This window comes from Indicator indicator, chromosome 29 (assembly GCF_027791375.1).
Source record: "Indicator indicator isolate 239-I01 chromosome 29, UM_Iind_1.1, whole genome shotgun sequence".
NCBI lineage: Eukaryota > Metazoa > Chordata > Aves > Piciformes > Indicatoridae > Indicator > Indicator indicator.
In genome coordinates, this window is record NC_072038.1 from 2,028,542 (window position 1) to 2,041,161 (window position 12,620).

Sequence of the window (12,620 nt, forward strand, 5' to 3'; positions counted from 1 at the left end):
CGTTTCTGAGAAGCTGTAGGTTGGGTAACCTACAGTCTTGGAAAACATTGCACCTGTGAGCAGAAAGGCAGTTAGAAAGTAAGGAATTTTGCCAGTGAAGTTGTCAACTGGAAGCAAAGGTCCTGCCCTTTGTGACCTTTGCCTATCCTGCCATATTTTCTTGGCTATATGTATTTGACATTCCTCACTACAAGAGTCCTGACTTGGGTGAAATAAAACACAAGCATTAAAACTGGAGTTGCCAAATCTGTTTTAAGACCCCAAATAAATAGTGGGGAAGGAAAAAAAATCTACGAACAGGTGAGCTCCCAAAATTTAAAAAGAAAAAAGAAAATACTATTCTTTCAGACATTTTATTAAAGCTGTAGGCAGCTGGATTTAACCAACTGCCTTTGAAAATTCTCTATCTGCATTACTAAAATCTGTTCCTTCTTTAGTCAGGATGTAATAAGTGGGTTCTTTTTGGTTTGGTCTCTTTCTTGCCTGGAGCAAGAAAATGGGTATCTAAGAGAGCTCTGTCATTTCACAGAGGTGGTTAGGAGGTCTGTATGCTCAAATCTTTCATTCATTCATACATTCTCAGGTAGAATGCAGGATTTTGCCCTTTTCCCTGCTGGGCTCCTCTTGGTCCTGTTCTCCTGGTGCCACAACCAAGATGGGAAGCCAGCACTCCTCACTCCATTAGGTCAGTTAAGCAGCCATGAAGAGTTTCCCCATGGGGATTTTCTGTTCTGCCCTCAGTGGTCAGAGACTTCAAACAGAACCACTGGAAAACCCTGAGCACCCCACCAGCTTCTGCTGTAATCACACCAGGTTTGAATGTAGGGTGAAACAGTGACCATTCCAGGAATCCCACCCAGGAGGATGTCTCTAAGAATTAGTAAATTGGGTTCTTACCTCTTGTGACACCAGATGGGTGGCTTGCAGGCTGGCAGCTGCTCAGTGCTGTAACAGAAATGGCAATTCCTTACTTGCTGCTGCACAGAAATCCGCAATGAAAATGTGCAGGTGCTCTCAAAGCAGATTTAAAAGCTGAGCTGATACACTGAGTGTCCTCTTGGAACTGAGCATTGGAGGCACAGGAGTGCTGGGGCACAAGGAGCACCATCCTCTTCCCACAAGCCTGCAGACCCCCTGCACTTACCTTGGAGCTTCCCCTGGAGCCAGGGCAGCCCCGCGGCAGGGCCCTTTTATACACTGCCCGCTGCAGATGCTCCAGATGCCTGCTCTTTCTTCGGGCAAAACATTTCTGGCAAACCTTCTTTGGTAAAGCATTGTCTGGCAAACTAAGGGCATAATTGTCATTTGACATGGCCAGATATAATTAGAAAATTTGATGTCTTACTGACTATATGAATACATCTCCTATAAACAATCTGCCTAGGGTGTTAAGGAGGGAATCTGGACTAGTCGAGGCACTTGGAGAACTTGGATGCAGGACTTATGGATTCTATTGCTGGCTTTCCCACCGACTCACTGTATGACCCAGGGTGGATTGCTTGGTATGTCTGTGCTGCAGCTGTCCCAGCTGTACAATAGATAAACCAGGATGTTAGGGGATAAATTTGCATTACTAAAGGCTTTGGGCAGTTGTGATTGTAAAATCCTGAAAGCAGAAGTGCAGATGGGTAACAGCTGGCAGCGGTTGTGGGCACAGCCAAACACCCCAGCAGCAAGAGGCTGGGCTCTAGCAGGGTGCCTCAGTGCTGCCCCTGAGAGGGATGCGAGGCAGCTTGAGGGCTGTCAGGAAGAATGCAGGCACAGGTGCAGAGAGAGCCAAGTGCTTGTGTGCTGCTGTACACCTCAGACTGCACGTGGGAGATTCTGCAGGAAAGGGCACTAGGAGCCTGTGCAGCTCCTTGCTCTATAGCAGAGGTTACACTTGCTGAGGCTTCTGGGCTGCAACTCTGCCAGCGAGCAAGAGATGCTCCCTTTTTTGCTGGCAACTTGTAAGCTTATTCAAATGTCCCCATGCCTGTAATGCTAGGAAAGGGAATTCTGAGCTAGGAATGGCCTCAGAGAGGTTGTTGGGGTTTTGTCCAACCTACAACTGATACAAAAATCCTATAGTCAGTCACACCTATACACAGGGGTGGACATAGGCAGAAAGACATCACCTTTCCATGGGACAGCAATGTGCCCTTGTGGCCAAGAGAGCCAATGGGATCCTTCGGTGCATCAAGAAAAGTGTCCAGCAGGTCTAAGGGGGTTCTTCTCCCCCTATACTCTGCCCTGATGAGACCACACCTGGAATGCTGTGTCCAGTTTTGGGCTTCCCAGTTCAAGAGAGACAGAGACCTGCTGGAGAGAGTCCAACAGAGAGCCAGGAGGATGCATAGGGGACTTGAGCATCTCCCCTGTGAAGAGAGACTGAGAGCCCTGGGGCTGTTTAGTCTGGAGAAGAGAAGGCTGAGAGGGGATCTGATCAATGTCTATCAATAGCTGAGGGGTGGGTGTCAAGTGGAGGGGGCCAGGCTCTTTTCAGTGATTCACAGTAATAAGACAAGGAACAATGGAGACGAACAGAGAAGGTTTCAGCTCAACGTGAGGAGGGTGACAGAGCACTGGAGCAGGCTGCCTGGTAGGTTGTGGAGGCTCCTTCTCTGGAGACTTTCAAACCCCACCTGGCTGTGTTCCTGTGCAGACTCCCCTGGGTGATGCTGCTCTGGCAGGGGGGTTGGACTGGATGATCTCTGGAGGTCCCTTCCAACTTCTAACGCTCTATGATTCTGCACACAGTCCCACATGCACTGCACCAAATGCATCCTCAGTCCAGCACTTCCATCACACAGACCCACTTGCATGGTTCCAAGATTCTCAGTACCACCATTGGGAGAACAGGTATCCTTCTACAATGCTGACAGAGTGAGGGGAAAGGAGATCTGCTGGTAGCCCTGGAGACTGATTGATCTAGTTTTAGGAGGACACTGACATGTGAGCTGCTCCAAATCCTATCAGATTTAAACACGTACTTTCTCTTCTCACCGGAATTTTGGTTATTAAAAGAGCTCAGTGGGTAATGTGTGGATGGATGGTGCATGCATTTGATACAAATATGCAGCATCAGGCAGTGTCCTGAGCTTGTAGAACCTATTCCAAAATCTCTTCCAATTTGTTGGAGCACAAACCCAGAGCTCACTGCTGGGCCCCATGCACAGGGCACAGGGAGGCTGCTGGAAACACCCTGAACCCTGCTCAGGAGAGGCCCAGAGCCAGCCAGTGGGAAATGGTGACCATAGAGGCACATTTGAAGTCCTGCCTCTCTGGGGAGAGGACACCAAGGCAGGGTCCCTCCAGTGGGACCCAGAGCACAACTTTGTTCCCCAGCACAGGGACCAGCAGACATTGCTCTGAGAGGCTCTTGCAGCTCAGTCCCCAGGGTGCTGGAATACCTTGTGGTGTCCAGCAGCTCAGTGGCTATCAGTCCAGGCTGAAGAGGGGACAGAAAGGTCTTGGAAGCTGAGAGCCTAGGGTTTAGAAGACTGCAAGAAGAACAAGGGATGAGTGAGGTCTCTCCCAGGACATAAGAGCTGGGAGTTTTCTCCCCTCAGGTTTGGAATTGAAAACTCTTTGACTTGCCAGTGGTCAATGACAAAATCAGACTTCTCAGCAGAGTTCTTCTGGGTTTTTCTGTTGTGCAGGATGTGGACCCAGGAGCAAGGCATGTGGTCAGGCAGCTCTGGGCATGCAGTCAGCCAAGGGAAGGACTAGTTTGAAAGGGAGGTGGTTAGTAAGTTGAGGTGTCTCCAGGTGGGAACAGGCACTCAGTAGTGCGTCAGTAGATCCTCATAAGCCAGCGCCAGAAACCTGAATTCTGGTTTTGAATGTGGTCTGAGCCTCAGACAAGGGTTGTGAAGCACTTCACAGCAGTAAAGGAATGGCTTTTGTGTGGGGCTTGAGTTTCTCCAAGGGTAGGGACTTCACAACAGCTCCAGGAAACTTGCCAGTGCTTGGTCACCCTCACAGTGAAAAAGTTTTTGCTGATTTTCCGAGGGAAGCTCCTGTGTGTCAGTTTGCCTCTTGTGGTGTCCCTGGGCACCACTGAGAAGAGCCTGGCTGCATCCTGCCCTCAGGTCTTTACACTCATTGATGAAGACTTTCTAAATAACAGGGGACCATGCAATTTAGGTCCCAGGCCACAGCCATTTAGAGGTATTTCCATTATCATTTCCACATCCAGAGATGTGGTAGAGGTTCCATCCCTGGAGACATTCAAGGTCAAACTTGATGGGGCCCTGAGCAACCTGATCCAGTTAAAGATGTCACTGCAGGGGGCTTGGAGAAGATGACCTTTGAGGGCCCCTTTCAACCCAATGCATTCTGTAATTCAATGAATCTCCACCCTGGATTCCTTTGGACCACACCATCTGCTTTGACATTGCAATGAGCTCCTCCCTAGGCTGCTGCTCAGCTTGGACTTAGCTACAGACTGCAGTTCCTTGGGAGTGTACCTGCTCCAAGTGGAGCCTTAAAGGAGGTTGTGGAGAGGTTGGTGCTGGTCTCTTCTCACAAGTCATTAGTAATAGAACAAGAAGGAATGGCTTCAAGCTGCCACTGGGTAGATTTAGACTGGACAGTAGGAAACATTTTTCACTACAAGAGTGGTCAGGGATTGGAATGTGATGCCCAGGGAGGTGGTGGAGTCACCAAGCCTGGATGTGTTTCAAGGTGGTTTGGATGTGGTGCTTGGTGACATGGTTTAGAGTAGGGCTAATGGTTGGACTTGGTGATCATAGAATCACAGAATCATGCAGGGTTGGAAGGGACCACAAGGATCATCCAGTTCCAACCCCCCTGCCATGGGCAGGGACACCTCACACTACATCACGCTGGCCAGAGCCTCATCCAGCTTGGCCTTAAACACCTCCAGGGATGGGACCTCAACCACCTCCCTGGACAACCCATTCCAGGCTCTCACCACTTCCATGGGGAAGAACTTCTTCCTCACATCCAGCCTGAATCTCCCCACTTCCAGCTTTATTCCATTCCCCCCAGTCCTGTCACTACCTGATAGCCTAAAAAGTCCCTCCCCAGCCTTCTTGTAGCCCTCTTCAGATACTGGAAGGCCACAAGAAGGTCACCTCAGAGCCTTTTTTTCTCCAGACTGAACAGCCCCAGCTCTCTCAGTCTCTCCTCATCAGAGAGGTGCTCCAGCCCTCTGCTCATCCTTGTGGCCCTTCTCTGGACACCTTCCAGCATGTCCATAGCCCTCTTGTAATAGGGGCTCCAGAACTGGACTCAGTACAGATCCTGAAGCTCTTTTCCAACCTCAATGTTTCTGTGATTCTGTGATTCTGTGATTCTTATCCATGAGCCACAGTCTCTCCAGAGGTGTCCCTGCTGTAGCATGACCTTACCCACAGCCACAGTCACTTTGAGGTGCACCTGTTCCAGTGTGGCCTTATCCATGGACCACAATCCCTTCAGAGATACACCTGCTTGAATGTGGCCTTACCCACAGCCACAGACCCTTCAGAAGTAAACCTGCTCCTACATGGCCTGCAGTCCCTTCAGGGGTGTACCTGCTCTGTCCTTGGGCTTATCCATCATCACATACTTTGAGGTGCTCCAGCATAACCCCATGCACAGCCAGTGATGCTTCAAGGTGCACCTGCTGCAGCATGGACAAATCCACAGCCACAGATGCTTTGAGCTGTACCTGCTGCAGCATGAACAAATCCACAGCCACAGATGCTTTGAGCTGTACCTGCTGCAGCATGGACAAATCCACAGCCACAGATGCTTTGAGCTGTACCTTCTCTGGTGTGGATTTATCCCTGGGCCACAGTCCCTTCAGAAGTGCACCTGCTGCAGCACAGCCATCACCATGGTCAGAGGCACTTCTGCCTCATGTTTGACTTGGTGTCTACCAGGGCCCCCAGGACTGTTTTTGCAAAGCTACTTTCCATCCAGTTAGCACCCAGCACAGTGGTGAAGGGGCTGCTCCTGCCCAGGTGCAGGGCACTGCACTTCCTTTGCACCAGACATTCCCTTAGTGATGAGGGAAGGGCTTGTGGGTGTTTGTCACCTGAACTTTACAAAGCCTTTGGCACTGTGTCCCACAGCATCCTCCTGGAGAAACTGGCTGCTCATGGCTCAGATGGGTGGACACTTGGCTGGGTGAAAAACTGGAGCCAGGCCCAGAGTGGTGGGGATGGAGATCAATCAAGTTGGCAGCTGGTCACCACTGGTGTTCCCCAGGGCTCAGCACTGGGGCCAGTTCTGTTTCACATCTTTATCACTGATCTGGACGGGGAGATCAAAGCACCCTCAGGAAGTTTGCAGATGACACTAAACTGGGTGGCAGTGCTGATCTGCTGCAGGGCAGGGAGCTCTGCTGAGGGACCTGGCCAGGCTGGATCCATGGCTGAGGTCAGTGAGAGGAGGTTTAACAAAGCCAAGAGCTGAGTCCTGCACTTGGGGCACAACAACTCCAGGAAGGCTCCAGGCTTGGGGCAGAGTGGCTGGAAACTGCCCAGCAGAGAAGGGCCTGGGGGTGCTGAGTGCCAGCAGCTGGAGATGAGCCAGCAGTGCCCAGGTGGGCAAGAAGGGCAGCAGCAGCCTGGCCTGGAACAGCAATGGGGTGGGCAGCAGGAGCAGGGCAGGGATTGTGCCCTGGCACTGGTGAGGCCACAGCTTGAGTGATGGATTCAGTTTTGGACCTCTCACTCCAGGAAGGACATTGAGGGTTGGAGCAGGTCCAGAGAAAGGCAAGAAAGCTGGGAAAGGGTCTGGGGAACAGGGCTGGGGAGGAGCAGTTGAGGGAGCTGGGGGTGATTAGTGTGGAAATGGTTTAGTGGTCATGAGGTCTTGGGTCACAGGTTGGACTTTGATGATCCTTGAGGTCTTTTCCAACCTTATTGATTCTGTGATTCTGTGAGAAGAGGAGGCTGAGGGGAGATCTCATTGCCCTCTACAGCTCCCTGAAAGGAGGTTGCAGTGAGGTGGGAGTTGGGCTCTTCTGCCTACTCTCAAGTGATAGAAGGAGAGGAAATGGCCTGAAATTGTGCCAGGGTGTGGAGGGCTGCAGGAGCTGCATCAGGTGCTGGAGGAGGTCCTGTTTGGCAGAAGGTTTCTGTAGGCCTTTCCCAATGCAGTGTGAATCTACAGGCTGGCTGCTGCTGTTTCTGTGCAGCCCTAATGTGAATGTATGTGTCCATCAGGAGTACTGGTACTGACCTCTGGCTACATGAAGAGCTCTCTGTTAGCACCTCAGTACCTCTGTACACCCCATAATGGGACTCTGGGTTTGTGAGATTTGCCTGGTGTCTTGGAGTGAAATCCCTGAAAGGTGCTTGGCATTAACCATTCAGGATCCAAATGATTACTGAAATCTAGCAAAATTCTCCAGAATATTGCCTGTGAGATATGGTCCTCACACCAAGAACAATTCACACCCTGAGCTTAACTAAAACTGCTGCACTTTACATTAACTGATAGTACCCCCAGCACGGAGCAACGTGGAGAAGACGCAGCTGCCTGCTTGCTCTTGTGTCTGCTGCACTCTAACACAAAAAGAATTCTGGTGGCTCAGAACAGCCTGACCAAATGCAACATGAAACAGCCCAGGGCCATGCAAACTGAGCCAAGGCTATTCTAGCCTCTCCTCTGGAGGAACCAGCAGCAGAATTCTATCACAGAACATTAGAGGTTGGAAGGGACCTCCCAGAGATCATCCAGTCCAACCCCCCTGCCAGAGCAGCATCACCCAGGGGAGTCTGCACAGGAACACAGCCAGGTGGGGCTGGAAAGTCTCCAGAGAAGGAGACTCCACAACCCCCTGGGCAGCCTGCTCCAGGGCTTTGTTACCCTAACTGTAAAGAAGTTTCTCCTCATGTTGAGCTGAAACCTTCTCTGTTCCAGTTTGTCTCCATTGTTCCTTGGACTACTGCTGTGCACCACCCAAAAGAGTCTGGCCCCCTCCACTTGACCCCCACCCCTCAGATATTGATAGACATTGATCAGATCCCCTCATAGTATTTCAGTCCATCAGAGAAGATGAAGTGTTAAAGCACTGACTGCTTCCTCTTGAAAGCTCTGAATCCAGGTCTGTTTCCTTTTGCATTAGCTAATTAAAATGTGAAAACCAAGAAGCTTTCACTCAGTGTCGTCAGGAGATGTTTTTAAAATACCTTCTGAAGTCAATGAGGAGCTCAAGCTCTGGCAGCTGTGTGGTGAGCACAGGTGGTGCTCAGTGAATGTCTGCAGGGGTGACACCTGGCAACTGGAGTGAGTTAGTGGAGGCTGGAAAAGGAGAAAGTGCCAAACAGGTTGGGAGAATAACCCAGAGCACAGTGTTGTAGTGTAAGGCATAAAGCTCATGACAGGAAAATGAAGTGTTTGGCTCTAAGGCACTGAGCTTCTGCTTTGGGTCTGTTCTGGTTTCCAAAGCTCCTGGGTCACACCCAGGTATCCAACACTTCTACGGCACAGGCACAGTGGTTTCCCACAAAGCTTCTTACAAAGACAGTCTCTAATCTGAAGTTTCACTGCAGTGTGCCGGTGCAGGCCCCAGTGAATCACATCAGGGGAGGCTTTGCCCTGTTTGCTGTGTCCAGGCACAGCCATGAAGAAAACTGTCCAGGAAAGGACCTGTTGAAAGAAGTGCAAATGGCACAATGCAGAAAGAGGAATATGAAATTCCCTGCCAGCTGTTAATTTTCTGTCAATCCTGTTTCCATCTCTACAGGGCTGGACTCCACTGGGACCAGAGGCAAATCACAGCAGAGAGAAAGGAGGAGGACTGAAAGCCATCTGTAGCAGTGGACTGCTCTGCACAGCAGTGCAGTGTGGGCAGGGCACACTTTCCCCCTGGAGGAGAAAGGATTCAGCTGTGTTCAAAATACATCCTTCAAGAGACAGAGATCAGGCAGCTGCCTCCTTTTCTGGCTGTCCATGAAATGTGTTTCCTTCTCCTGCTCCCTGTGGTGAACTGAGAAGGCAGGGATGAGAAGGTGGTTTGTAGCCAGGCAGCACAGCCAGACTGGAGAGGAGAAATGGAAGTGCCCAGAGGCTGGTGGGATCCTCTCTCTCTTGTGTGTTCAGGGCCATCAGGCTCAGCAGCTGCAAAGGTGAGAAGGAACCTCTGTGGCAGGAGGTTCTGCAATATGGAAACTCCAATCCAGTGACCCCAAACCTCTCAGCCTGGGCACTGCTCTGAGGCTCTCTGCTCCTCTAGCTAGAACTGCCCTCACAGAGGGAGGACTCTGTGCTCCTGTGGGGGTGAAGATGTGTGCTCACTGCAAGCAGGGTGGAAGAAGTGCTTGTGGAGTTAGAAATGTGCTCAGCTGGCTGCAGGAAGCTGTTAGCTCTTTTGCTTGGCACTGAAGAGTACTCATCTGAAACAGCTCATCCAGTTTTAAGCTCCTCAGTTCAAAAGGGATGCCAGCTAACAGGGAGGGTCCAGCAGAAGGCCAGCAAGCTGGGAAAGGATCTAGAAAACTTGTGCTGTGAAGGGAGTTTGGGGGCATGTGAAGAGGGAAAGGGGGTCCAGGACATGAGGGGCAGTTACAAAGACAATGTGCTGAGCTGAGTGGCAGACTGTAACAAGGGCCAGTGACCACAGACTGTTCCTTGGAAGTCTCCAGTTATACATTAGTAGGATTCCTGACTATTGAGTAATGCAGAAGTGGCACAGGCTCCCCCAGAGAGGTTGTGGAGCCTCTGTCCAAAATCCTGGCTGATCCAACACCCACAACAGATCTGCCTGAAGTGGCAGACTGGCCTGAAGACCCTCAGGTGTTCCTTCACAACAGCATTTCTGTGGCTTTCATGCGGAGGTTCCCTTCATCTATCCAAAGCAGACAATTGCTCTAAGCTAAGCATAGAAGGCATCTGCAGCTTCATGTCTTGTGCTAAGAAGCAGACTGTAATGGTTTAGTGCAAGGGCTAACCTGGCTGCTTCCCCAGCTCAGAAGGGAGGAGAAAGTAACACAACCAACTTGGGGCTGAGATAAAGAGGCAAGAAAAGAGTTTAATATAACATGAGATATCATAATCACAATGCATAATTACCTTATCTAATAGTCTAATTAATCTAATAATGCAATGCATGATTACCTTAGCTGAGCCTATTTGCAGAAGAAGCACAGTGAAATACAGGGGAAAAAATAAAATCAGCATGAAGAGAACCAACAGCTACCCAGCTCCCATTTGTCTTGCTGCCATCCCTGTGGAAAAGAGCCAAAACCCCGAGAATGCAGGACCCGGAAGCAGCAACTGGAGCAGGAGCCTCCCAAGCAGCAATCTGAATGTCAAGCCCCACAATATTCTGCTCCAGACAGCACTTTCACTTTTGCAGCTGGCCTGCCTGCTGTCATGCCCTTCATCCTTCAGAATGCCACTTCTCAAGAATGTAATCTGGAAATGTCCCCAGCAGAAGTAGGCTTCAGTACCTCTCAGTCCTTGAAGAGCAGCAGTGAGATGTAGGCAGAGTCACAATGACAATAGGCAGAGTCAGAGAAGTGTGGAGCTCACTGGGGCAGCAGTTCATCACATCATGTCTTGGGTTGATAGGGAGCAAGGCAGATGCTCTTCACCCCTTCCCAGAGGAGTAAAGAGAATGCTCCACACAGGATTAGAAAGCATTGGAAATGTCCATGGAAGTGCTCTTCATACCAAATACAACAGTAACAAAACATGCACAGGTCCCCAACCATTCAGCTCTCCACTCTGGGCTTCTCCACAAACCTCAGTAGGCCACCACCTTCCCAAAACCTTCCCCCAAACCAGGCCAAAAAGCAGGCCTCAAATGCTCCCCCCTGCCTCCCCTGCCTCTGTACCCTCCCATACCAGGCCTGAATCGTGCAGCAAGAAAAAGATGAGCTTGCCATCACCAGGGCCCACTGCCTTGCAAACCCCAGTGAGGGAGCCTGCGATGGGAAGGGAGCAGGGAGAGGAGAAGCAGAGCTGAACAGCTTGTGCTGTTCTCTTATAATGGCAAGATGCAGGCATTCTGGGAATGAAATAACACAGAGTGCACTTTCTGGTCCACCCTGGACCTCTCTGGTACTTAGAGAACTTTCAATCCCATGGTTTAAGACATCCCAGTTTCTTAAACCCTCAGCACATCAGAATGAAGTTCCACCAGGAGAGGAGCAGCAGGGCAGGCAGAGTGGTGCAGGAAGCTCCTCTTGTTATTGCAGGCTGGGCACACTCCCAGTGCTACTGCTATGCTTGTAAACATTTCCCCAGGCACAGGAATTTAGGGATGTGGTAAAAGCTTTGTTCATTCTGAGGCACTGGGTACTATTTGTCAGTGCCAAGGGTCAGGCCTAGGCCAGCCACCAAGTGAGTGCCAGAGGCTCTCCATTAAGCTCTCTGCTTCCCAAAGGCAGAGAAAGGGAAGAAGAGAAAGAGACTGATGGGGTGGGTAAGAAACTGCCCCAGCTGGGATGGAGAGAAGAACAATGCCATGGAATAGAGACACAGAGACACAAACCAGTGTGGAACCCAACCCCTGAGGGCACCACTGGCACCACTGCTGCTGGGGGCAGGCACTGGGCAAGTTCCAGCCTGGACTCAGCAGCAGATGGGAACTGGATTCAGGAGCTGGGTGCTGAAAGTGGATTCAGGAACACAGAGATGGGGATGGAAGGCAGACAGAATGGAGTCCCCCTGGGACTCTGGCCAGGGAAGAAGAGGCTTGACCCTGGGGATCCCTCAGCTTGCTCCTGAAGATGCCCTCCATGCGCTGCAATCACTTGGTGGGCAGTTGAGTGTCTCCTGTCCTGTCTGCTGCTCCTTGCAAGTATCACCTCTGCCTTCCTGCCCCCCAGAGTGTGGCACAAGCTGTGGCAGTGCCCTTGGTATGCAGAGGAGCAAGTCCAAGGCAGAGGCTTTCTGCAACCAGCCCTTGGCAGAAACTGTCCCCAGCAGCTTCTCCCTGCTAGCAGCAGCTCCTGGCTGTGCCAAGCTGCCCTGAAGTGCAGAAAGTGCCTCAGTGAGCAGAGGCTGCACTGGGCAGGGACAGCTCTGAGCAGGAGGGGTTCTGCTCCAGCTCACACCAGGACAGTCAAAAAGTACCTGCATGATGCAGTGCAGGGAAGCTAACATCACCTCTGTGAGCTGTTTCTGACCATAACACAGCACTGTAGAAAAGAAGTCTGCAGGATGTCCCTGCCTCTGAAGTTTGGTTCCTCTCATTTATCATGACTAAATTGTGGCAGTTTAGGCTGGGTGCCCCCTGCCACTGCCGCATGAGATACACCTCTGGTGTCCTGGGTGCCCACCCACAGGGGTGGACACAGGAAACGACGTATTTCTACCCATAAATCCTGCACCCTATAAGGCCATCTGCAAAGTCATTCTCTTCCTCTTTCTTCCCTCTCTGCTCCCACGGGAGATGTCCTCTCTTATCGGGTAATGCCGGGGGAGTATCCTCAAGGCCTCTTAGGCCTGTCTAGGCCTAATGCCAGGAGGAGAATGGAGGGGGGGGGGCAGTCTCAGACCTGGCCAGCCTGAGACTTGCCTAGCAGTGGGAGGGGGAAGAAAGAGCCCTGGGGGGTTTGGGTTTACCCTCAGGTGGGAAGAAGGGAAGGATTGGGAAGCTTTGGGAATTCTGTGAGGGGTTCTGTACGCTTTGGGATACTCTTTGTCACTATGCTTAGTAGTTTGTAGTT